Source organism: Typopeltis vanoorti, chromosome 17 (genome assembly GCF_054136105.1).
Source record: "Typopeltis vanoorti isolate ZY-2024b chromosome 17, IOZ_Tvanoo_1.0, whole genome shotgun sequence".
Classification (NCBI taxonomy): domain Eukaryota; kingdom Metazoa; phylum Arthropoda; class Arachnida; order Uropygi; family Thelyphonidae; genus Typopeltis; species Typopeltis vanoorti.
Genome location: NC_143565.1, coordinates 82748202 through 82774487, shown reverse-complemented (window position 1 = coordinate 82774487; position 26286 = coordinate 82748202). Strand labels below are relative to the sequence as shown.

General features: G+C 33.4%; 2 long non-coding RNA genes across 2 annotated transcripts; one reads left to right on the top strand and one right to left on the bottom strand.

Annotated features, from left to right (window-relative positions):
- The first annotated feature begins 727 nt into the window (after positions 1-727).
- On the top strand, positions 728-25281 carry LOC150097571 (uncharacterized). Its single transcript, XR_016549656.1, has 2 exons — positions 728-922; positions 24957-25281. It is a non-coding gene; the product is annotated as an uncharacterized LOC150097571 (long non-coding RNA).
- LOC150097572 (uncharacterized) lies at positions 8646-14266 on the bottom strand. Its single transcript, XR_016549707.1, has 3 exons — positions 14180-14266; positions 8957-9243; positions 8646-8798 (listed from the first exon to the last, which is right to left on the bottom strand). It is a non-coding gene; the product is annotated as an uncharacterized LOC150097572 (long non-coding RNA).
- Positions 25282-26286: the final 1005 nt, after the last annotated feature.

Genomic DNA, 26286 nt, shown 5'->3' with positions numbered 1-26286 from the left:
TCTTTGTATCTGATTTATTATCACATAATTTACGTTTTTATTAAATAATTTCTCAATTTTTTTTTAAATTTATTTTATTTGAGTTTTACTTATTTATTAGGAATCTTTCAGAGCAGAGTCAGAACACTCATTGTTAAACACAGAAGTATAAATATTGTTCCGTACTATTGTTAAAGACATTCCATCGTAACTATACGAGGGGGGGGTCTGGGAAGTTCTGATAAACACCTCGAACAAAAATGATATTAAAGCAACTGAGTTATGAAGGTAACTTATGTACTTATATCCTCATATGGTCTTTCTTGTGGTTATATCAGTTGCTTTAATATCATTTTTGTTCGAGGTGTGTTTGTCAGAACCTTCACGACCCCCCCCCCCCTCGCAGCTACGTCGTAACTATAGCAAAGTCAACGAGTTGTGGACCACTATTACTGTCCTAATAACGTAGAGTAAATACAAAATCATGTTATTATCTATTTAAGTGGAAAATACACTAAGATTCCTCTTATCGATCTTGCCTCCCGCTATCCTCATGTAACACACGCAGAATCCGATGCTTATTTGTGCCACACGAAGCACAAAAGCTATCTGACACCTAAGATTTACCACAGCGTCTACAGGTAGGGAATGTTGCCTTAATAACCCTTGTGACTTAATAAACTTGCACCAGCTCTGACCTTTAACATGCTGTGTAATACATAAGTCGGAACAAAGGTCTTATCAGAGATTCGATGCTCACATTTTTGGTTTATTTAAACCTATCTGTAATTCAAGGAGACGTCTCTGATTACCAATTCTGAGAAAGTATATTTATATATTTTTTTTCTTTCTAGCAGTTCTCTTCTTTAAGATATATATACCCAGTAAAGGAAACTGCAGCGTGTAGTATGTAGATTATTTGTTTATGATATATAATAGAAATGTGAGTATTACCTGAAAGATTTTTCAGGTTATTCATTTGATATGTAGTTTGTAATTATTCTCTGTCATTTGTCAATATAAATATTTTTAAAAAAATAATTTTTGTTGTAATTGCTTTGTTACTATAAATATCATTGTTAGTGATGCTGTATCATTGTTAGAAAAAATAATTGTGACGTGATTGAATTGTATTAGTATTCATTGTTGAAGGATTCCCTTGGTGTTTGCAGTTAGCGTTAAGCATTGACATTGTTGATTATTATATTTTATCGTTAAATCATTAGCAAATTTCCTTGTATGGAGAAGATTTTGATAAACTAATATTAAAAAAAAAACTAACGCCATATAAATACAGTACATACATTGGTAGAACAAGTTTATTTAGTGATAAACATGATACAGCATTTGAAGCAAACAAAAAAATATATATAAATAATTAACGAAATGTCTTTAACTCGCTGCCTATTCGGCAGGCCTTCGTTATTTTAAATATTTTAAATGCTTTCAATAGGTAGCGATGGATATATTTAAGCCTTATATATAAATACAAATCCCCCCCCCCCCACACACACACTTTGTCCATCGTATGCTGGATCCAGTTAAAGTTTCTTACCTCTTCAGTGACGATCACGTCCGCTGATCCATCCTTCAGGATGTACTACTCATCCGTGTCTTCCACCATGACTGCCATGACCCCCGCCGTGACCTCCATGTCCTCCACCATGACCCCCATGTCCTCCACCATGACCTCCATGTCCACTGCTATGACTTCCATGTCCGCCGTGTCCTTGATTGAGTTGACCCACTACCTCAGTGGCGAATATGCAGGCAACTATGCAGAGCACCATGATCCGTTTCATCTCTTGAAGATTGGAAGTGATTAACCCTACAAGACACACAGACAGACAGACATACGAGCGTGTTCAGACCATCAAGTATCCTAACAACAATAATGATATTTGGAAAGAATATTTTTAATTTTTATATTAATTTTTCCTCTGGTGGTTACAGGCACCATTGGATGGAGTACTAAGGATGGTCGGTTTTATTTATTATTTTTATTTATTTATTTATTATTAATGAATGACATTAGTTTACGAAACATTATCTGGCTTTATCTCGAAATATTGCGAAATACTGGGGAGTCTTCTTCTTTTTTTTTTTTAAACAGTCTGTTAATTATATACAGAAAAGAACTAAATAAAAAAAAAATATATTTAAAAAAAATAACGAGAGTACATCCCGATATTTGATATCGTAGTGCATTTTATTTAAAAATAAATAAACAAAAGAAATAAATAAAATAAAAACATGTGTCAGTGTAAATTGTAGAAATCTGTGTAACAGGTATATAAATCCAACACAAATGCAATATTCATTATTTTTAAATATTTTATTTTTTATTAACAGTAATCACTTGAATTGCCATCTAATATTTCTTTGTGCGGTTACCAAGACAACGAAGCGTGTGCTTTTCAGTTCGAAAGATGTGAGCTCAGTCTCGTCATGGACTGCAGAAATTTCATAAGGGGGGGTTTCCAAATAAAGTAGAGTTAGCCAGTTTGTCTCATAACCAAGTAACAGGATACTCCCTCTTAATAACTGGGGGTTCTACCTTTCACAGCTCGGAAAAAACAGTAGAACACATGCATTCCTCCGCCTGAGACAGGTTGCGTCCTTTAATTAGGTCGAGTCATTTTCCTATCTTTGGAACCCCTATAGATACTCGTATGACCGATTTGCCTGTTTTGAGGGGGGGGGGGGGTGAAAAATTCATTTCCGAGAGAGAAAATCCTTCTAGACGAGATTCGAACCTAGGTATTTGTAACCAAAGGATATCGTCCAAACCAGTCGAGCTCCTGTACACTAATTATAATCATTATATTTATTTTCATTTATATTCGCATGAAAAGATTGATTATTATTATTATTCAGTTGATGTGAGGTTCCACATTTATTAAAATCAAAGCTAAAATAACTAACTCCGTATGTGAACGACTTGAGATGTTTTTAGTTAGTGTGATGCATAATGAATAAAATTCGAGTGAAAGCTTTAAAACTGTATGTGTGTGTGTAGTTTGAAAGGCAATGATGTCATATATAATACTTTTTAATTATTTTATTATAAAAGTAAATTTAATTTATCTCTGAAATAATGATGTAACTTATATTTTACTTGAGATATAAGTTGAATTTTTTAAATAAATCTAAATATTTTAAATTCTTTTGGGAATATATTTAAACACCTTTAAACTTTTAAAGGTGTTTAAATCTTTAAGTAAAAAAAAAAAAGGCAACAATAAAACGGTTGAATAATTTTTTGTTCAACATGGTTTCCTTCATAATTAAAGTGTAACCTCGAGGTAGGCAACAAATCACTTCCTGGAAACTTTGATTTCATAGCATAGTTTCCTAATGAGAGATGATCCTGACTTATTTCAATTGGTGATAAAATCAAGTCGTATTCCTCAACCATGGATAGCATTCATGGCCGAAATGTTTAGCTGGACATCCCTAGAAATCTCATGAAAGCTGGAATGTTCAATATCGTTCAAAAATCACTGAGAAATATCCCGCTTACCTTGGTTTAAGGTAAGCAACTTCCAACGAAGTAATATTTATTCTCAAGTACATCCGCTTTTTATAGTAAAACTCCAGAGGACATGAGGGGCTTTCATTTGAAAAACGAGTCTTCTCTCCCCCCCCCGCCCATCTCTGATTATGCAAGTAAGAATGTAATTGACTCTTTTCCATGTCAACGACCTTAAAATGTCCGGATAGGCCACACACCAGTTAACCTCTATCGTTTACCAATAGCCAATCATCCCAAAGTTAACGTTAGGTGGCGCTCCTGTCACTGTAAATCGAATAGGTTATTCAGTTAATGTGAGGTTCCACATTCATTAAAATCAAAGCTAAAATAACTAACTTCACATGTGAACGATTTGAGATGTTTTTAGTTAGTGTGATGCATAATGAATAAAAATCGAGTTATTCAGTGAAGGCCTTAAAACTGTGTGTGTAGTTTGAAAGGCAATGATGTCATATATAATACTTTTTAATTATTTTATCATAAAAGTAAATTTAATTTATCTTTGAAATAATAATGTAACTTATATTTTACTTGAGATATAAATTGAATTTTTTAAATAAATTTAAATATTTTAAAATTTTCTGGGAATATATTCAAACACCTTTAAAGTTTTAACATCTTAATATTCCAAGTAATTAGCCATTTATGTTGAGCCAAGCATTTATTAATTTTATATATTATCTTTTCTAATAATATTCATATTTCTGTGTAATTATTGAAGTTATTATTCATTTAACTCTTGAGTTCCACTCTAGAATGATATAGACTTTTTTTTGGCAGATGGATCAGGAACACCTTTCAATGAAGGTGTTCATTAAGCAGATCATTAAAAACCAATTAAGAAGAGGAAGGGTGTATTATCGTTCTGTTTAGCATTGACTACAGGAAAACAATACTTAACCTTTTTTTTTTTTTCACCTGTTACTGAGAACAATGACTCTAATATCCACCACCACCAGGAAGGTACAAAGAGAATAAGGGACTGTATTTATAGCATTTTCCTCCTTCTAAAGTATTTCGCATTGCTATCTGACCTTGAAAGATTTTTTTTTTTGTATGGTTGCATCATTTATATACCGAAATTCGTATTTTAGGCTTTAATGACTATATATTAGTGATTTTAATCGCTAATGTCGAGTGCCAAGAGTATCGTGGCAAAGGGACAAAAATTAAAATCTTCAATAATACTCGACTTTCATTGGTTTATTTTTATTCGTACGAATTTCGGACATTTTCTTTCTTTTTTTTAATTTTATTATTATTATTATTTTTTTTTTTTTCATTTGAGACTCTTAATCGCAAGTTTTTGAAATATGAATAACGGTTCTTCGTTCTATAAAATAAAGATTGTATACTTCTCTTCACGGGATGCCATATAAATAAAATTAGTAAGTGTTGGGCCAGCCATCCCATCTCTGATAGACTAACGGGGGAAATTGACTGCCCCTCGAGTTCCAATAGTTAAAACAAAAACGGCCTCATCTGCTTTCTTTGGGAATAAAAGGCGTTAGCCGAATTGATTTATTTATAAATATTACTGGACATTTAAGAGATTGATAGGCTTTATCTGAATCAATCCCGTGTTGAAAAGTCTAGGTGGTGAATACTTTATCTCTTTAAATAAGTTTCGTAATTTATTACTGGAAACCTTCAGATGGTAATAGGCTTTCCTCTGATGAGTCTGTTATTAGAATGTTGTAAGAGTTCTAATGACTAATGTTGTCGCATACGTAAAACCAGTTAACTAATGAACACAAACCCATAAATTACTCCTTAAATATCCCAAGGTCAGAACGCAAACCAAGATTGCGAAAGGTGCTACAACCATTTAACCAGAACTCAGAAGCATAAATTTATCTTGACTCATCCACAATTTTTATTACCTCATCCAAGTGGTAAATTTTCTAAGCATGTCAACATTAGCGCCATCTAGTTGCAGTTCCTATGGCGACACTGTTCTTTTGGTTTTTATGTGTTTCTTCCTGTTACGATCAAATGAAAAGATGGGGTAATCCCTTCCTTACATCACGCTTAACTAATAAAGGGGGTGTACATAAACAAGGAAAAGATGAGTCCAAGGAACATTAAGTCATATAAAATGGAAGGGTTTGTGTCAGAAGTGACTTTCTTAATCCTACAGGAAAACATTATTCAGTAGAATTAATACTTAAGGGGGGGGGGGATTGGGACATAATTTAAGAAGAATTAATGTTGAAGTCTTGTCTTCTTCATGGAGACGCAGATGAGATATTCTTTACGAAAATTAAGAGGATCTTTGTCTTTAATATCTTACATAATTAGTCATTGAATCAGAGGTTTGCGTGTATCATATCTGAACTGTTTATAATCGTTAGAATTCAAGAGTGCAGCTCCATATCGTAGCGTGTCCTGAAGTTCGATACGTTATCTAAATATCCATTCCGTAGTTCCTTCTTTGTGTTGTTCTATATCCTTTCTGTCATTCACTCATTTTTCACTCCATTTGCTTCAAATGTAGGCCTTATATATGTGTGTTTGAAATGTTGTCAGTTTTTTTTTTTTCCCCGAAACACATTCCTGATAATGTGACCTACCTCTTGCCTTCAACTTGATCAAATATCAGGAAACTGTCACTAATAATCCTAAATTTGCTCATTTCCGTATAATATAGATCGAGGTGTAGGTATCATTGTCCTTTCTTTACTGCTGCCATCTATCGAGAGTATATTAAACTGCACTCAAAGCGTGTAATTTCCTATATAGTTGTATATCATAATAATAATCTTATTTTATTTATTTATTTTTATAATTAAATCTTTTATTATATACACCTGCACCATCCTCGTGATACAGTCCTCTATATACTTAATCAATCTTTGATGAATACCCTGTATTGAATTGATATCAAAAAACTAGACACCATAATGACAAAGTATAAAAAAACTGTTTTCTCTGGTAAACGCCAGCAGTTAAGAATATCTCTATTTAGTTATTTCTAACGGATAAGATTTGTTTAGGGAGAGTTTGAACTGAAGTCTAGATAGATAAAAAAATAAGGAAAAAATGTACTCAGTATATTCCACGTTTTATTTATTTTATTCATGGCCAAATTGCGTTTACGTATCTTCATAGAGCGATTAACACGAATTATGATAACTAATTATAATGATGTATTATGATCATAATAGGAGAACGAACCCTGAGCAACATCACTGGGTGAATTTGGTCTGCCAGGACGTTCAAGTGGTTCTCATCATTTTGCTCCTTGTTCTTCTGTTATCCAAGGGTTTACGTGGTGTCAGGAAAACATGTCTATGACAGACCATCACTTCGCTGACTTGCTTTGTTCTAATCAAGAACGATGAACCATGTCGATACTCACACCATTTAACTTGCTGTTATACCATTCTGTATTACATCAGAGACACCTTTGTATATGACTATCCTACAAAGGTTTGCTTAGATAACCTGGCGTCTATCATTTTGATTACTGCCTTTACCAATTATCGCATACATACACGCACTTGAACGCAGTTTCCAAGAGGCTAATCTATCATGAGGAGTTGTCCAATATTTTACTAGCTCATTGCACGTAACAAGTACAACTTTGCTTACCATTTCGCTTATGTTCTTGTTTTAATTTTGTTGTAGTAGGACTATGAAAAATTTATCTTGTTAGTCTTCTCATGATAGGTCCCCCCCCCCACATCTTCAGATCCCAATTTTAATTCTACCAAACACATCTGAAATGTTCTGCACAGAACAAAGTCACATTGAGCTGGATATCATCTCGGAACGATTGTTGAATATACGTTCAGAACCTTGTTGGACAATTTATCCTGTAGAATTGGTGGAGGGGATTTATGCCCTTGTCGTATCCGATACGTTTAGGCTTCTAAATGATATACACACATAAATAAAGCAAACGGGAAACGTTATGAATTATTTTAAAATATTTTTTAAGCAAGTTTTTGTTATTAACTGATAGAAAATCAGTGTGCCTTCCTTAAAAAAAGTTAACCAACCATCATTTCTTAGAGAAAGGGTCTAACTTTAAATTTATTATTATTATTATTATTAGTAGTAGTAGTAGTATTATCCTATTGGCTAATAACAATCCCCGGATCCTTACAATATATTGAACACCCTCCTATTACTGTTAGTGTTCCAAGTCATGAGAATAGCGTGAACTCACTAGAAAGATGCCTCATGGCCTCAGTGCAATTTGTATGATATTAATAATGACGTCATTGGCAATCATTGAATAGTACAGCAAAGATGTGTTTCCGGTGGGCCAATGAACACTTTATTGTGTTGTAACACATAAAGTTTGTTATTAATTTATGTAATGTAGGTATACTGAATTTTTATTCTATTTAAACTACTATTAAAATTAATAAATTTTAGTACCGCCCCCCCCACAAACGATACTTTATGCGTATAGATAAATGTAGAAAGAAAAAACACCTTAATAGATACCTAAATATTATTTCAATACACATTAAATAAAAACAAGTCTATTCACCCCCCCCTCCTCCGTATTTCTTGTTGGAAACTAGGTGTGGCAGTTGCATACCAAATAACTGGAATTTTTATGAGTTGTCACCTGATTACGCCCATCAAAAACGGTGTGTTAAAGGTGGAATTAATAAGTTTGACCTTCTCTGGAAAGTTATTTGATAAATTTCGAAAGCAGCCCACTCAAGTGTTATGTACCGCTATCCTTGAACTTCAGTGAGTTTTATATCCCTTAGGGTAGACCAATGCCCTTCTTCGGTTTCCTTAAAACATTTTTAGAACTGTCTCGTTTTTAAACCATGCAAAACTGAGAAGAGATGAGAAAAAGATAAAAAAAAAAAATTCTAAAGCAAATGTGAAGTATATTTAAGGATGTGTTGGCGTGAATATTTTTAAGTGCTTAATATATAAATAGAAATTGGTATCATTTGGAGTTTGTAGCACGTGACTTGTACAATGTCGTTTATATTTTATTTTATTTTATTTTATTTTATTTTTATTTATTTTTTTTTTTAATCAATGCACGCACATGAGTAGCAACAGAGCAGAATAACTCCATTGCGTGCAAACAATTTCTGTGAAAAGTGTTTTTTGGTTTAAGGTGTATTGTTTAGTATGGAATCACCACATAAAATCACAGAATAATCAATGGTTTATTTTAAGAAAATGAACAATTCTCTTATTCTATCTACTCCTACAAATATGCATTCTTGAGCTCCCAATTTTTAAGAAATGGATTCATTTAATGCTCAGTCGATATCTGGACTACTTCGCAGTTATGTGAACTCTGAAAAAAAAAAAAAGAAAAAAGTTAGGTAACACTGCGTTGTCTTTGCAAATAGAGGTTGTAATTTAAATGAAAAAAAAAATTAGTTCTATGTATTATTTTTGTTCCAAATAAGTATAAATAAATTGCATAAAGAATGGAAACCGACTTCAACTCACCCATTCTGTCCTCCATAAAAACCTCCCGGAAAAGGACCCCTTAGGAAATCATCAGCTCCGCCTAAATTATCCCGTTGTCGTCCTCTATCATCATCCTTACCTCCCTTAATGCCACGTCCTCCTCCTCCTCCTTTGCTTCCACGTCCTCCTCCTCCTCCCCAACCTCCTCCTCCCCAACCTCCTCCTCCTTTAACACCACCATGTCCTCCTTCTGTACCAAAATCAAAAGTCAAAATCAAAAGCATCACCAGGAACAGCAACACAAACCAGTTCTTCATTGTGATTACCTAGAAAAAGAAAACAGAAAAAAAAAGCATATATATTTGAGAAGTTTCTACATCTCGCATTAAAAATAAAGTTATTTTTAATGCGAAATTTTATTTAAAATAAAGTTATTCAACCTACTGAGTCGCATTAAGAAGTGTTGCAATGATAGACTCACCACAAGCAGATTTGCTGGAATTGCAAAAAAAAAAAACATGTTTTCCTGCTAAGATGTAATTCTTTATTGAATATAAACACTTTTTAATATTATTTTACTCCGTTCATTGTAATCTACTTGTTTATAAGAAAAATAAACTAATTAGATCACCATGTTGGTTTGTCTGTATGTTTCTACTAATAATAGTGGAAACTCCTTGAACTTTATGTTATTGAAATTTCATGCGAATTATTGTAACACTAGACGCTATCTCAATGCCATATTTGGAAATCGCAAAAAAAAAAAAAAAAAGTGATTTGATCAACTTTAGTCGAAAGTTTTTTTACGTGATATTTTTATCGTCAAATACCGGTCCAGACATAGCCTAAAGGTCCACTCTCCTGAACAGGTGTTGCAATTTCTGTTACCCAAATGGGAACCTCTGTAGATATTAAGAAACACTTGTCCAACCACTTTTTATATAAAAAAAAATAAAAAAAAAAAATGAAATAAAAAAAAAGCAAGGGATGACGTCAGTTTTAAAATAGTTCTCACCGTTTTCAAAACATTCATCGGTAAATAATAAATTGTCAGAATCTATACTTAGCGTTATAAATAATTTATAAATGTTTTGCATAATTTTTAATATAATGGCCTAATTATCATCATAATACAAAACGTTCTCTAATTGGTGCTTGCAAATTTCTCTAATCGCTACCATGACAACGCGCGTGGCTTCTTGCTTATATAAAAATTCCATTTAATAGCAGTGTCGGTAATCGTTTGCATTTATTTTTCTTGGTTTTGCAATTTGTCGAATTATATTCTGACGTCACGTGATTGAACCACTGCTGTTAGCGAGTCCGATAATTAACAACAAAGGCGCCCCCTATTAAGCAATGTATTTTTAAGGCGTGCGCTGTTATCTAGATCACGCTTGCCAAACTGTAGGCCGCGGCCACCTTGGGGGCCGTAAGTTTTGTTGGGGGTGGGGGGTGAAATAATGAAAACAAATTTAAAATGTTTTAAGACTAAGTAGATGTTTTTTTTTTTTAATCTTAAAAGAAACGTATTTAATTTTTAATATTTATTATTTATTTTTTAATGGAAAAAATCACACATTGGTGCGGTTCACAAATTTTATTTCCTGCGTATTTCGGCGCTTAATTTTATTTATTTATTTAAAGTATGCTGGTTCTTACCGATTTTTCCCATAACTATTGCAGACAACATAACCAGTACAATGTATCTATGTTCTCACGGTACGTAAGTGAATGTTGTAATGAGGTCAATTCACATGTTATAAACGGCCGCATTTTCCCAGTCAAAGTACGTTTGATTTATTTATTTATTTATTTTTTTAAGCAAATAAAATAAACTCTGCTATTTTTACACTTGAGGACGTTTTGATTTCAATATTGCATTGCGTCCTCCTCCTTCAATAAACGAAAAGATAGGAAGAATTTCTTTATGCTATAAATGTATCATTACGTAAACAAATAACTGGATGCTCGTGCATATAAAATTGATATTGCTAACACGTATATCATTGGCGCCATGGTAACTCGGTTTGGAATGTTGTAAGGCTTGTCTCAATGATAGCATATTTAACTTTGGAAAAATCGCTATGTAATGAAGCGTTATGGTTGTGATTAGAATAGTTTAACAGAAATTCAATTACGTCTTAAGATTATAAAGGGGGAATCTATCCTCTATTGCTATTCTCTGCTATCATTGCTGCTCAACTCGTTTGTGTAAAGTATTGCATTCCTGTCAGGAACGAATCTTTCAACTTAAAAGTTCAAACTTCAAAGTCTTGGGGGGGGGGGGGACTTATGTAAAAACTAACGTATCTGATCAGAAGTATGATCAGATACGTTAACACCCAACTTGATTAAAATTCATTCTCCACTTTGAAGCTTGATCCGTTCTTCGTTTTCGCCAAACAAAAACACCACACAACCGACATGAAGGTGGAAACATTGCATCATCCTACTGGCTGCTCATGCGCAGTTTTTGGAACTTTTGAAATGACCCTCGTAGAGGTTTATTCTTTGATAAAAGAAGATTAGAGATTAACAGAAGACAAAACTTTTTTTTTTTTTTTTTTTTTTTTTTACAGATGATAGGGGAGATATAAGCTTAAGAAGAAAGGAAAGTACTAAAGGTTTCCTGAAATGAGGTTAATATAACACATTATTCTCCCTGTAATCCATTCTTGGCCATGGAAGTGAATGACTAACTCGTAGAAACGTAAATATTAAATTGCTATTGTGTTCGTAGAGTAACAGGTCGGTGCTTGCGATTTTTTGTGGTGAGTGGGTCAAGGCACTTTTTTTAATTAATTTCAAAATCTGTACCTATCACTTATGGAATACAGAATATAATGGACATTTTCTTCAGTGTGCGCTATATTCTGATACAGTGAGAGAGAGAGAGAGAGAGAGAGAGAGAGAGAGAGCAAATCATACTTCATAAACAACAGTCTACAAAAATAAATAAATAAATAAAAATTCACCCACAGTTATGAACAGATTACTCAGGGTAAAAACTTAAAAATTGAAAATTATTTAGAATAAAAAGCTCAGAAAACGCCATAGAAATATACGGATTATAAATTAAATATTCATAGCCTGTTAGTGGGTTTGGAAAAAATTGGAAAGATTTTTGCTACTTTTTTTGTTCGCCTCTTCAATGTGTTGTCAGTCTGCTTTACAATTTAAAATAAATAAATAAAAGACAGCCTCCGTACTCAGTCGGTTTCAACGATGCCCTTCCTTTGAAAAGACCCGGTTTCGAATCCAGTTAAGGAAGAATCTTGACAATGGCTTTTTAACCGAGGATACGGTAATCGATCTTACACGAAGGTGGGGGGTTTTTACTCCAGGAAACAGCGGGTTTCATCCAACACAACAAACCATCTCATTGATGGTCTACCCTTTCCTCTTTTCCAGGAGCTTAATGTCCTATTACTGTTTTGAGAATTCCTTCTTCCATCCTTTCAATGTGTCCAAAGTATTTCAACTTTCTTCTTCTTTCAATGTCAGTAAGGAGTTTTAAAGTTCTGTCGATCTTTCTAGCACCCACCCATTTGTCCGTCTTTTGTATACGACATCCTCAACAGCCTTCTGTGACATCACATATCACAAGAAGCAATTCTTTTCCTATCAGACTTCTTTAGATTCCAAGTCTGCTGGGAAAAAAACAAACAAAAAAAAAAAAACAGCTGCATCCAAAATCCTTAGCTTGTTCCTGTGGAGATAGATCCATCCTTCCAGATTATTTTAGACAAATCTTGGACTGTTGTTTTAGCCATTTCTAATCTTCTTCTGATATCTTCACAATTATTCACATTAACAATGCATCCCAGCTATTTTCTTCATCCTCAATAAATTGAAAAATTCCATTAATTGAAATCATGTATGACCCTTTTAGAAGTTTGTAAGTTTGCAGTCTGCAGTCTACAAATTCCCAATCTGTCTTCATACTCAGTATTCCACAATCCTCATATCATTTTTAACACTATCCTTTGCACTCTCTCCAATATATCAGAATCACATCGGAAACCAGGAGACCAGACTTGCGCACAATAGTTCAAATGAGGTCTTATCAAGTCCTCGTAAAGAGGCAAAATAACATCATTATCTTTACATGTGAATATTCCTTTCAGCATTGCAATTATCTTTGAAGTTGTATTTGCAATCTTTGCCACATGGCCCCTGAACTTCAACTTCCTATCTATTAACACTCCAAGATCCCTAGCCTCATCAGTTTCTTCTAGCCTAATCCCATCAGTATAATACTACATTTTATATTTAATCATGCCGAAGTGAATGACATTACAATTACTGACATTGAACTAACATCCATTTTCGCATGGCCATCATTCCAGCCTATTCAAATCATTCTGCAAGTACTGCATATCAGCAGCATTCTTGATTATCCTACTTATCTTTGCATCATCAGCAAATAGCTGTATGTCGCTTGTCAAATCCTTCCCAATATAATTAATGTACAGATTGAATAACAAGGACTGATCCGTGTGGTACACCCTTGGTTACCGTAAACCTTCCAGATTTATAGGATTTACAGGATTATATGAATAAGAATATGTCTCATTTATGCCCCCCCACACACACATTTCGTACAATAATAACATCGCATAAACGACTTGTATTAGCTGATAACATATAAGATGAAAAAAAAAAGTCTACAGTTCGTTGAAAATTTTATCTCATCTATAATTTTTTTATTTTTATCATAATAAACAGCAAGTAATATCATTCAGTGACGTGGTTTATTGCATATGAAAAACTACTAATTATTTTATTTCTCTTTATTCTTTTCCCTTGAAATACTGTATATGTATGTATGTATATGTATGACTTCTCATTTATATGCCATATATGTATGTATGTATGACTTCTCATTTATATGCCATATGCCAATTCCATTCCACGAGAAGTTCAAGCGCTGCCATCTTTAAAAACTAAACATGGCACGCAAGCTCTAAGAACACTATAAAATTTAAGTATGATGCATTCCGATTGTACAGAATGCAATTTGAACCATTTTAGTTATCAACAGATAAAATAGATTAACATATATGGGTTGTATAGTAAATATATAATGGTGTAAGCAGATTAAGAAGTTTACTTAAATAAATAACTTTTTAATATATTAAAATAACATCGAATAATGATACTTAATTCACTTACTTTAATATTTTTTAACTTATTCTGTCCTATACTAATAATTTACAAAAACACTTAAAGTAATTAAACAAATCCAAACTTACTTACAGTACAAACATCAAATTCAACGTTTCTCAGTAAAATGGCACACAATAATGAGTGCGCGTGGTTACCAAGACAACAGTAGGTCGTATTTAGCTTTCTCTACTCGTGACGAATAAAACCTGCTACAGAGGTTAGTGCAAATGATTCTAGTTGTCCTTCGAATGTTTCCTGTTGTACACTTTTCTCAGTATAGGTTTAAGGCTTCCGAAAACAAGGGAAATTTGTAGATGCAATGATTACCAGGAAGATAACCTTTAAGTATGGTGGGGAAATTAGATAAGTGCGCGTGCATGTGTGTGATTTTTGTTGTATTCATTGGGATATGTTTTGGAATAGTCATTTAGGCTTGTTGCTAGGATACCAATGCGATATTTAATAATAATAATAATAATAATAATAATAATAATAATAACACATGAACACAAAGCGGAAAAATTTAATACTAATACATATCTGTACAAAGATCTTTCTTTCATTAATTTTAGTAAATATAATTTCTCTTCTAACTGGTAAAGTTGCATCACGATAATTCCAAACTGCAGTAGCTACTTCTTCAAACCTACCATCAATCATACATGTAATCATCTTTGTTTATCTAGAAACGAGTTTTTCCTACTTATTTATTTTTCAAGTCAATTATGTCTTCGCTAGGTGGCGCCATCTAACGTAGAACGATAGAAATATGTAAAGTTTTGGACATGGGCAATGTTTGAAGAACTTTGTAATAAAACTATCAATCAGTATTTTTGTTTATTGTGTCCATATGTTTAATAATTTTTCTACATTTTAACACTGTGTTTTAGAAACTATTATTATTTCCTTAATAATAGTTTCCTTAAATTTGTGAATAGAGATTAATATATCAACCTTTTCTGATATCGTGGAGAGTATTAGTGGCTTAATCTATGAATTAAGATTCGCAACATCACACAAAGAAATGTTTAAAGATTTTATTATTGAATTAGTCAATGCAAAGCATTTGATTGCATTAGAAAACCAAGCATCCTGAATAGAATTTCTTCAAAAAGATTGGAGAGATGTCACCTAGAAAGCTAAAAAAAAAAAAAACAAAAGAAAAAAACCTGAAAAAAATGTAAAGGTTCGTATTAATTATAATTTACTGCGTAAGTTAATCATATTTTTCATAAATTACTGAATATTTTATCATATCATTAAATTAATTCTAACAGTTAATTCCAGGAAATAATCATACAGTTAATTAGATAAATAGGGTTAGCAAGATTACCGGGTCGTATTAACTTCAGCCTCTCCTGGTATCAACACGCCACATCGATAGCCTCCTCAGCCTCTAAAAAAGTAGGCATTCTTTTCCACTCAACAAATTCCCCAAATTCGCCATCCTTAGAATAGCATTTGAACATTTGAGGTGGCATGCCAAAAACCGCCCTAAAAATTCTTTATGTTGTCCAGAGACAAGCAATTAGGCTCATAGATGATCTGTCCGTTATAGGTTCACTGCAACCTCTATCTCATAGACGCAGCTCTAATGAACTAGCAACCATCATTCCTCCACTTACTGTTATGGCCGTTAATGCAAGAACAGTAACGTTAAGCTTAGAATAACATTTTTATTAATAAATCCATTATCACGATATTTTATTCTGGCTAGATTTGTCGATGAAAACAGTTCTTTAGTGAGGCTTAATTCAAATGTATATAGGCAATGAAAATACACCAGGACACCTAGAACTTCCTTGCTTCTTCGTTCAATTCGCCCAAACAACAATTACAAACTGGCCGATGAATACATGCGATGAACAGATACAGCCACACTTCAATTCTAAATAAACGTAAATAATCTTAAATGGAAAATGTACCACAGGGTCTATACTACAAATAAACAAACAAATACTTACCGCTATATCTTAAAGCTGATTAACCTCTGTGACCTCCTCGACCGCCTCTGTGACCTCCTCCTCCTCCTCCACGTTTATAGCTACCTCCTCTTCCACTATCTCTATATCCTCCATCTCTGTATCCGCCATGTCCTCCACCATGATAATCATGTCCTCCTTTGCCTCTACCTCCACCAGGATAATCATATCCTCCCTTTCTTTTACCTCCACCCCTGTAGGCACCTCCTCCTCCTCCACGTCGTCCATCACCTCCATAATAATCGTCATGACCGCGACCCGCTTTACCTCCTGATCCTCCACCTCCTTCTCGACCTACGTGATATCCTCTTGAACCTCCTCCTCCTCCTCCTCTGCCAATCCTATGTGATCCACTCTTTCCACCTCTGTGGTCATATGGACGGTCAGCATCACACCAAGAGAGCACCAACATGACGATCAACAGAATCCCTAGAAGTTTAATTGTCTCCATACCTGCAAATAATAAACATGAATCACCTTCTGTCTCTACCAATACAAATACAGATCACGTGGTTAATCATAAAGTTCGTTCGGAATAGTTTAATTTTCATTTTGGAACATGTGCGATGTTACTAAGGGATGCTATCAAGTGGGATGTTGCTAAAAGAATCCAAAAGAGCAATGCTAAGAAGAGGGATGTTGTTAATGTTACCAAGAAGGATGCTACTAACCTATTGCATACTACTTTAACATTACGGTCAACTTACCGATGGTAGGATGTAGTAAGAAACTCAACGTCCAACAGTAGTTCTGACTTCTGTTAGGACCTTCTTCCAGTCTTCCTTTATATTCACCAGTTCAGTCCTTGAACCTTGATTAAATTACACGGAAGGATGGACTCCTCCCCTTGAATGTCCGTACTATGTAGATTTTTCCATTGCAGATATGAAATCGTCAGTGTTTGGAAACTGGTCACGTCTTTTTTTGCATCGTTGATGAGAAAGAAGGTGAAGGCCTTATTCTTGTTGCCCATCATTTCTCACCTGACCACCAATCCTTCCTCGCCATCGTGACTATAGTGCTGTTATTAGCCTCGTGATTCTTCAGGTGTCCATTTTGATGTATGACGAACGAAATCCATTTACATTTGCTTGTCAGTCTTACTCCTCCTTCTCTTTAGTAGGTTTAAGTAATTTTTGTATGTTTTAGTTCATTTCGTGCTCTGCAGGTGGTACTGTAGTAGCTGTTCAACCTGTAGATAATTTTAATTGTATTAATTTTGCATTAAAATGATCCAGTCGAAACAACAAGGCTTCGACTTAGTTTAATACTAAATCGTATTAAATAAAAAAAAAAAAAAAAGAAAAGAAAAGAATTTGTTGTTTTGAGTATTATTGTAATGTCCGAGACAAAGGTACATTATTCAAGAATCTCGAATGATATTTTATAAAAATTCAAAAGTTACAGAATGTTTATGTTATATAGAATCACTTTTGAGTTATGCAACAATTTGAAACTCAACATTGAAACTAAAACGGAAACCACTCAACAAATTTTAATTCAAGATCCGAAATGCCAAATGATAAATGACTTCGCTATATAAACTCAACTCGTTTATAATTATCTATGATCATTTCCACACTTGTGCAATGTTTAGATTAATATTAACGCAAATTTAGTATTGCCTCCTACTAGATAAAACGTCAAAATATCATAATAATGGAGATCGAGACTTACCAATGTTACTGAAATCTCGATAATTTTTAGTCAGTTAAAATAGCCTCAGTAGGTGCTATTCATTGTTTTAAGCTTAATACTGCGAATTGCCGAGTTCTAAAGCATTTTTCAGCTTAGTATTAATATTATTAACATTTCGACTATATAAATACTTTCTACACACACACACACACACGCACACACACACACACACACACACACACACACACACACACACACACACACACACACACACACACACACACACACACACACATGTATATATATTTATGAAAAAAATTGAATGACTAGAACCGATATTTAATTAAAAAGGTTTTAATATAAACACACTACTAGTTTCGGCCTGTAACAGCCTTCTTCAGGTGACATTATAAAAGAAAAAAACACTAAACATTGAGGGTTAAAAGACTATGAACAACACAGACAGTCTTTATACATAATTAGCATGAAAACGTTGTAGTTGTATTTGAAGCTGTTCTTTCATTTGTTGCATTGTTGGCAGAGTGCGTGCTTGCTGCATCACGTGAACGCCAGTACATGATTACAGCTGAATGACTATCTGGGAGGTTGTAGCTTAAGTTGTTATTTAGATGAACAGGATTGAAGATGATTTCTCTCGATTCCACAATTTTTCTCTCTATTTCGTCGCTGCAACGGAAGATGTTTGTAGATTTTTCCCAGCAGACTTTGTGACTTTGGTTATCATCATTAGGATTAGCCGAGAAAAGGATATGACTTGATAATGCACTGGCTCGCTGTCTCTTGTAAGTAATGTCTCTCATGTGTTCTTTCATACGCATTTCGACAGATTTGTCTGTCTGCCCGAAATAAGGAATATCGCAGTCACATAATATTTTATATACGCCAGGGTATTTGAGTTGATGATGACAAGGTTTTGGGTGGCTAATTAAGGAACGGATCTTTGGAAGTGGAGTGAACAAGGTTCTGATATTGTATTTTTTTTAGAACTTTTGCTAATTTATGTGAAACAGTACTTATGTAAGGAATAGAAATATTGCCTTTGAATCTATTTGTTTCTTCTGAGTGATGTCTAGGAGGATTAAGAAGGAATTTGTTAATGATTTTCTTGGAATATCCATCTGAAACAAACCACCTGAAAACTTCGAAAGAAGTTTTCAGGTGGTTTATTTCTGTACGCAGTTCATTTGGATCATCAAGAAGAGAACGGGCTCTATGTCCCAAGGTGGAAATTATTCCAAGCTTATGAGGAGGGAAATGATGGGACTGACTGTGCAGATATCTGTTGGTATGTGTGGGTTTTCTATATATCGATATTTTTAGTTTACCAGAAGAGCGAGTCAGTTTGACATCAAGAAAAGGCAAGGAATTATCCGTTTCAAGCTCAGCAGTAAACTTAATACTTTGATGTCGGCTATTGAGATGTTCGAGGAAAACCATAAGGGATTCATGTCCATGGCTCCAAACAATGAAGACGTCATCCACATAACGTTTCCAAACTTTAGGTGTTAAAATAAAGGAAGAGATAGCCTTGGTTTCAAAATCTTCTAAGTAAATATTTGCAAGAACCGGAGATAAAGGATTGCCCATAGCCAGTCCATGATTTTGTATATATTATCTTGAAATTTGAAGTAACCGGACCTGATGCAATGTGTAAGCAAGGCTAACATTTTTTTGGATAACTTGTCCTTGAGTAATGTTAGGACTTCATCTGTTGGGACATTATTGAACAAAGAAGTTATGTCCAAGCTAGCCATGATGTCATTTTCATCAACTGTAATATCCTTGATGTATGTAACAAATTCTGTAGTGTTCTTGATAAAGGATGGTGATTTCCCTGAGAAAAATCAAAGTATTAAGTTTACTGCTGAGCTTGAAACGGATAATTCCTTGCCTTTTCTTGATGTCAAATTGACTCGCTCTTCTGGTAAACTAAAAATATCGATATATAGAAAACCCACACATACCAACAGATATCTGCACAGTCAGTCCCATCATTTCCCTCCTCATAAGCTTGGAATAATTTCCACCTTGGGACATAGAGTCCGTTCTCTTCTTGATGATCCAAATGAACTGCGTACAGAAATAAACCACCTGAAAACTTCTTTCGAAGTTTTCAGGTGGTTTGTTTCAGATGGATATTCCAAGAAAATCATTAACAAATTCCTTCTTAATCCTCCTAGACATCACTCAGAAGAAACAAATAGATTCAAAGGCAATATTTCTATTCCTTACATAAGTACTGTTTCACATAAATTAGCAAAAGTTCTAAAAAAAATACAATATCAGAACCTTGTTCACTCCACTTCCAAAGATCCGTTCCTTAATTAGCCACCCAAAACCTTGTCATCATCAACTCAAATACCCTGGCGTATATAAAATATTATGTGACTGCGATATTCCTTATTTCGGGCAGACAGACAAATCTGTCGAAATGCGTATGGAAGAACACATGAGAGACATTACTTACAAGAGACAGTGAGCAAGTGCATTATCAAGTCATATCCTTTTCTCGGCTAATCCTAATGATGATAACCAAAGTCACAAAGTCTGCTGGGAAAAATCTACAAACATCTTCCGTTGCAGTGACGAAATAGAGAGAAAAATTGTGGAATCGAGAGAAATCATCTTCAATCCTGTTCATCTAAATAACAACTTCAGCTACAACCTCCCAGATAGTCATTCAGCTGTAATCATGTACTGGCGTTCACGTGATGCAGCAAGCACGCACTCTCCCAACAATGCAACAAATGAAAGAACTGCTTCAAATACAAATACAACGTTTTCATGCTAATTATGTATAAAGACTGTCTATGTTGTTCATAGTCTTTTAACCCTCAACAATGTTTAGTGTTTTTTCTTTTATAATGTCACCTGAAGAAGGCTGTTACAGGCCGAAACTAGTAGTGTGTTTATATTAAAACCTTTTTAATTAAATCTCGGTTCTAGTCATTCAATTTTTTTCATAAAACTATGTATGTTAACCGAGTCAATGATCATTCTGTCATATATATATATATATATATATATATATATATATATATATATATATATATATATATATATATATATATATATTCTTTAACGATCAACTCAGAAAAAAAAATTGACAATTCAATGCACGATATTCACACAACAATAATAGAAGTTAGGATTAGGACCACAAGATAGCGGGTTTCGTATCACAGTTCCAAAATCTTCAATAGAAATGAACCACACGTGATAGTGCAAGATCAAGACCATTTATACACCGATTTCTAAACCTTAAAATTAAAAGAACAGTTTCCTGAGAGATAATAGTGATTAAAGGATATTACTTATAAATTGAAAAACAAATGATAGTTCCTCAATTGGCTCATAGGTGTCAGTACAGATTTCGTCCAAAACAATATTCCGTTTTTATTATAGAGAGCTTACATTTTTATTGATAGATATAAGTAGTAAAATGCAAGAAGGTTCCTTATTTGACTCATAGATGGCGCTTCAATTTTATCCGTGGAAATTTAGTTATTTTTAACTTATAGAATAATGCAATGTGGGGAGCTGATGTTCTAGTACTTTGTTGTAATATTTCGGTTATTTCTGCAGTTGAAAGAACAAACAGACTCTAAAAGGACATTATACTTAGCAATTATTTTAATGTGACTTATGAGTAAGAAGCAATAATGATAATAATCTGCTGTCTGCTAAGAATCAGTTAGTGTGGTATTGAGAAGGTTATTTAATGATCACAATTATCGATTGATGATACAACATTAAACTATTAAAAAAAGTTGCCAAGGTTTCATAGCACATCACATATGATTAGGCTTAACAGACTTCTCGTAGCTTCCTACTGTCATACGTGTTTTATTATCCCTCTCACGCATCTGAAAAAAGATCCTGCTGGTTTATATTTCTCAGAACCGACAAACGAGTATATTTAAATGTTCGTAAGGTCTTCTATAACACATCTAACCTTCCATGTAATTGGGATCCTACTTGACATTCTTGAGTGCCATTCGGACCACCTTTAACAACACTTCCTAAACGAACTCCTTGGAGAAATACGGTGGATTATTAATACCTACCATCCATGACCCACGAGGCGATAATAAGTCTACGATTGCAAAACCCCAGATTTATATTTGTTGAATTATTGAAAGTGCCAAAGACGGGGTAATTTTCGTGTAAATTATACAGTGATTCGATCATTTATTTCAAGTGTTGTCACACCATAGGTGCTAATTAATTGAAGGAGACGCTGTGTTTAACATTACATTCATTGCTGCCGAAAGATGCCTCCATCCTTCTTGGAAACCGGATATCTCAGTAAATATAAATTTGTCAGTACTTAGATTACAAGGTTTTTCTTAGCTATTAATCAAATAGTATTAAAAAGTTGCTTGGTTTGGTCTGTGTGTGCGTGCGTGCGCGACAACACCTCAACTGGACCAAGAATGCAGTTATTAGACATCAATATAGTTGAAATTTTTTAAAAAAACAACTTCGGTTATACTTCGGAAGCTTTCGGTTCTTTTCGGAAGCATTCGAGACGATCGGACTTACCGCGAAAGATATTCATTGATTTAACATACACAGGATTTAGGCAATTTTTAAATACTTACAGTTGTTTAATACTTCTAATAATGGTGTGATGTATCTGAAGATTCATAATTTAAACTATCCATTCATGTTTCTTTGCTTTATTTTAAAAGAATCCTTAAAACAGGTTGTCTAAGACACACCCATTAATAATGTATGCGTCCTTCAAAGTCATTTCAAGGTTACTGGAACTAAAAAAAGGCTTGCTTGGTACAGTAAAAATCCACAAATAAATTTTAAAACACATAATAGTTATGCAATCAAAAATTGCACACTTCCTACGCATTTAAACAAAGAAAACAATCCAAGGAAATGTTTAGATTTTAAGATATTTTATTCTTGTGCAAGATTCCCATCTTTATCGGCCCACGCATGGTAAACATTCTTTGTCAACCCATCTGAGCATGCCTAACAAGGAAAGTCGTCCATTTAGTTTTTTTTTTTTTTTTTTTATCTTCGGTAATAATATGTCTAGACCATTCTGGCCACTGAAACGACATTATTTTTCTTATATATTTTCCAAACTAGTTTTACATCCAGGGCGTTGGACAGAAAAATGACTGTTTTATTTGTTTTTTTCTTGGGAATTTTTGTTAAAGATGTGCATAAATTGCACTGAAGAATCTTTTTCAAGTAGAAGGTAGTCTTACGGCTTGTATAAAAGTAGACTTCTTCGCCTCATTACTTAAGTATACCGAGTAAAGTGATCTGTCGTCAAGTTCATTCGGCTAGCACATCGGCTTGAGTAAGTATAGACGTCAATGTGTTTTTACGAGTTTTTCTAGGCATTAATGGAATACATTTAAGTGATTCTAGTCGATAATTAAGGATGTTTGACTATTAATGATATTAAATGCATTAAAGTTGATAAGCCTTTTTTTTTCCCTATGGCTCACCGTTACTGTGAATATTTAATTTTTTTATAATTTCTAACCAAAAGATTGTATGATCAAAGGTATTGATTTCGTAAGTAATCTAAAGAAAAAAAAAATTAATTTGTTTTATTTTATATGTAAATTTTATATAAATTATATTATAAATAGTATAATTATTATATTATATATAAATAATAAAATTTTATATAAATTACTTTTTCCGAATTAACGTTTTCAAATGTCTTCTGCTATTGTTCAACAGTTTTGGAACGTTGCCAAAAATGAAGCAAAACAATATCGACATGTAGAGACATCTATAGATTGTTATGAGAAGTATTTTAATAATGTGTTTTTATAGTTCTCAATAAACTTGGTATTATAGTTGTGAATTTATTCTGAAACAGCTGGAACTTGAACTTAGCAATGAATGCGTCACTTGTACATTTTTAAATCATGAATAAGAAGGCTGGTCAGTTTGACATTATGTTGTTAATATGGACACCTATTTCAGTATTTTGGAATTTGGTTTCATTTTTTTTTCTCTCGAAGTTATTACTTTTTAACGAATATTTTAACGACTGTTATGGCATTTGGTTCTCTTTTATTTCTGATATTTTATGTAATAAGACATAAAGATACTCAAACTATAGAATAATCTTCACTGCTTGTCGGGGTCATTTTTTTTTAATTATTATTTTTTTTTTTAATTTAAAAGACTATTATTGAAAAGCTGCTTTTTTTTTCTTTTTTTTTTCTTTTTAAATATGAATGTATCCTTTTTTGGTAAGATATCACTTAGCAGCAATGTTTTTTTTTTTTTTTATGATTTTAACACATGAATTGCTTAGTGTTATTAAAAACCAAACAAAGCTTTGTGTTTATTTCTATAATAATAAATGTGGAAAAACCTACAAAAATGAAACTTCTCACCACAGATTCAGAAAAGGCTAACTTACGTCATAATAGGAGGCTTTTGTTTATAAAAGAACTTATAAAATGGAAAGATGAGATGAGAGAGTGATAGGATATGACATGGACATTTTCTTATGATAACTTTCATCCTTTTTAAAGACATCTGAAAACAACCCATCCCGTTTTTTTTTTTTCTTTAAACTGCTGTTTTCCATATGTCGTGTCTTAAGATCTTTGCTATGGCAGATGTTGTATTGCTTAATATTTTTGCATTGGGAAATGATTTTACCACAAAAATTGGCTAAGAGAAGACCTGGATAAGGTACTCTATATCGTCCATGCACTAGGAAGTACAATGTATTTTTAAATGCATTATTTAACTGCGTAATTTGAAAAAAAGTTATCAAATGCTTGAAGATAAATTTGGTTAAAAATAAATAATTCTTTAGCAACTTCTCAAACAGAGTTAACCCCAACTAACTTTTACAAGATAGGGAACAAGCTGTTAATGAATTAATGAGTACTATTTGAGATATTGACAGTTATTTTCATTGCTTTTCAATACTTCTGTATATTAAACATACAAAAGTACGCTTAAGCAAGTAAAAAAGTACTTCCATTCTTAAATTGCTTAGTAAAAAGGCAAGAAAAATAAAGTATTTCAAGTACTTAAGGAAATACAAAATACGAAGGTACTTCGATGTATCAGGTAAGGATAGAGTATGAAGTACTTCGAAGTATCGTATAACTGGTTATAAAACAAGTAACAAGTATCAATTTAGATTTGAAGTACTGATTGAGTACTTTTGACTCTCAGTGATTCTCTGCTTGAACTAAGTGTCGCAACTTTCTTTACAGAATCCAATCAAAATGAAGGCTGTCATCCTCCTCCTTGTAGCTGCTCTGTGTGTGGTGGTCCTGTTGAACGACGCCAAAGTTCATTGCAGTCCACACCACGAAGAAGGACACGATGACGATTCGGATCATGAGAAGCATCATCAGGTAGGCGATGGACATGATCATTACGAAGGAGATGGACACGAACATCACTACGAAGGTGACGGACATGACCATTCAAAGGACAACCAAGAATAAAAGAAAGATTTGATGTTCAAATGGACAGAAACTGTTAAAAATTGTATCGTTTTTTGATTAATAAAGTAGTCATTGTTATTGCACCAAATGTCGCCTCCTTTACACGTGTGTGTGTGCGTGAGAGAGAGAGAGAGAGATTGAAAAAGAAAGCGAGAAATGTTATTCAAATTATTATCCTGAAGTACTTCAAAATGAAGTATTATTAACTGTAATGAAAGTACCGAATAATGGATAGCGTGCTGCTATCATCTTTCTATTGTTGTCCAACAACTTAACACGCGTTGAACATGATATTCAAAGCGTTCGTAGCATACAAATTGCAACAATCAATGATTCATGATAGATAATAAAGACTTAAAAGCCCAGCACGGTATAACCATTGATTAAAATTCTATTTATTGGGGAAAATTAGCTTTCTTTTAAGGGAAAATTATACACGGGAGAGACTTAAGATTAATGCTATAAACCTGTTTAAGTGAATATAAAACGACAGTCCATGACTCTTGATCTTAAGCCTTCCTTATTTCGACTACATTTTGTTGAAAGTATTGTACGTGATATACAGGAAGTTCCGGGGGGGGGGGTATGTGATCACATCCCGAGAAGGTTATACTTTGCCCTTAGAGATTTTATTCTTCGTTCTTTCCTGGTTCTTTCTGTTGGAGAGGGTTAAGTTAATTTATGCTCCAGGGGTGTGGCACTTTTTGATTAAATAACAGTCGGAATGCTTATAGACAATTATGATTGAACCAAGTATGAAAAATAGACGTCTAATTATGGTAAGAAGTGGGAGGAGCTTTTAAGGTATTGAAACGAACGTTCTCTTCCCTGTAAAAATTCTTACGATGATAAATATTGAGATATAAACACTAATTAAATAATCGCATGTAGTTGGATATAAAAATAAATTTTATTTGAATAAACTACAGTCAAAAATGCTTTGGACACGAAACAAATGGAAAAGTTAAAAAAATGGAGGAGGGAATAAATATATTAAGGGGTTAAGTTAATTAGCTGTTTGGAAAAAGATCTTTGGACCATGTGTTACATGGTCCACGCATTTTGTGTGCACCCTTGACGGCCCAACACCTTT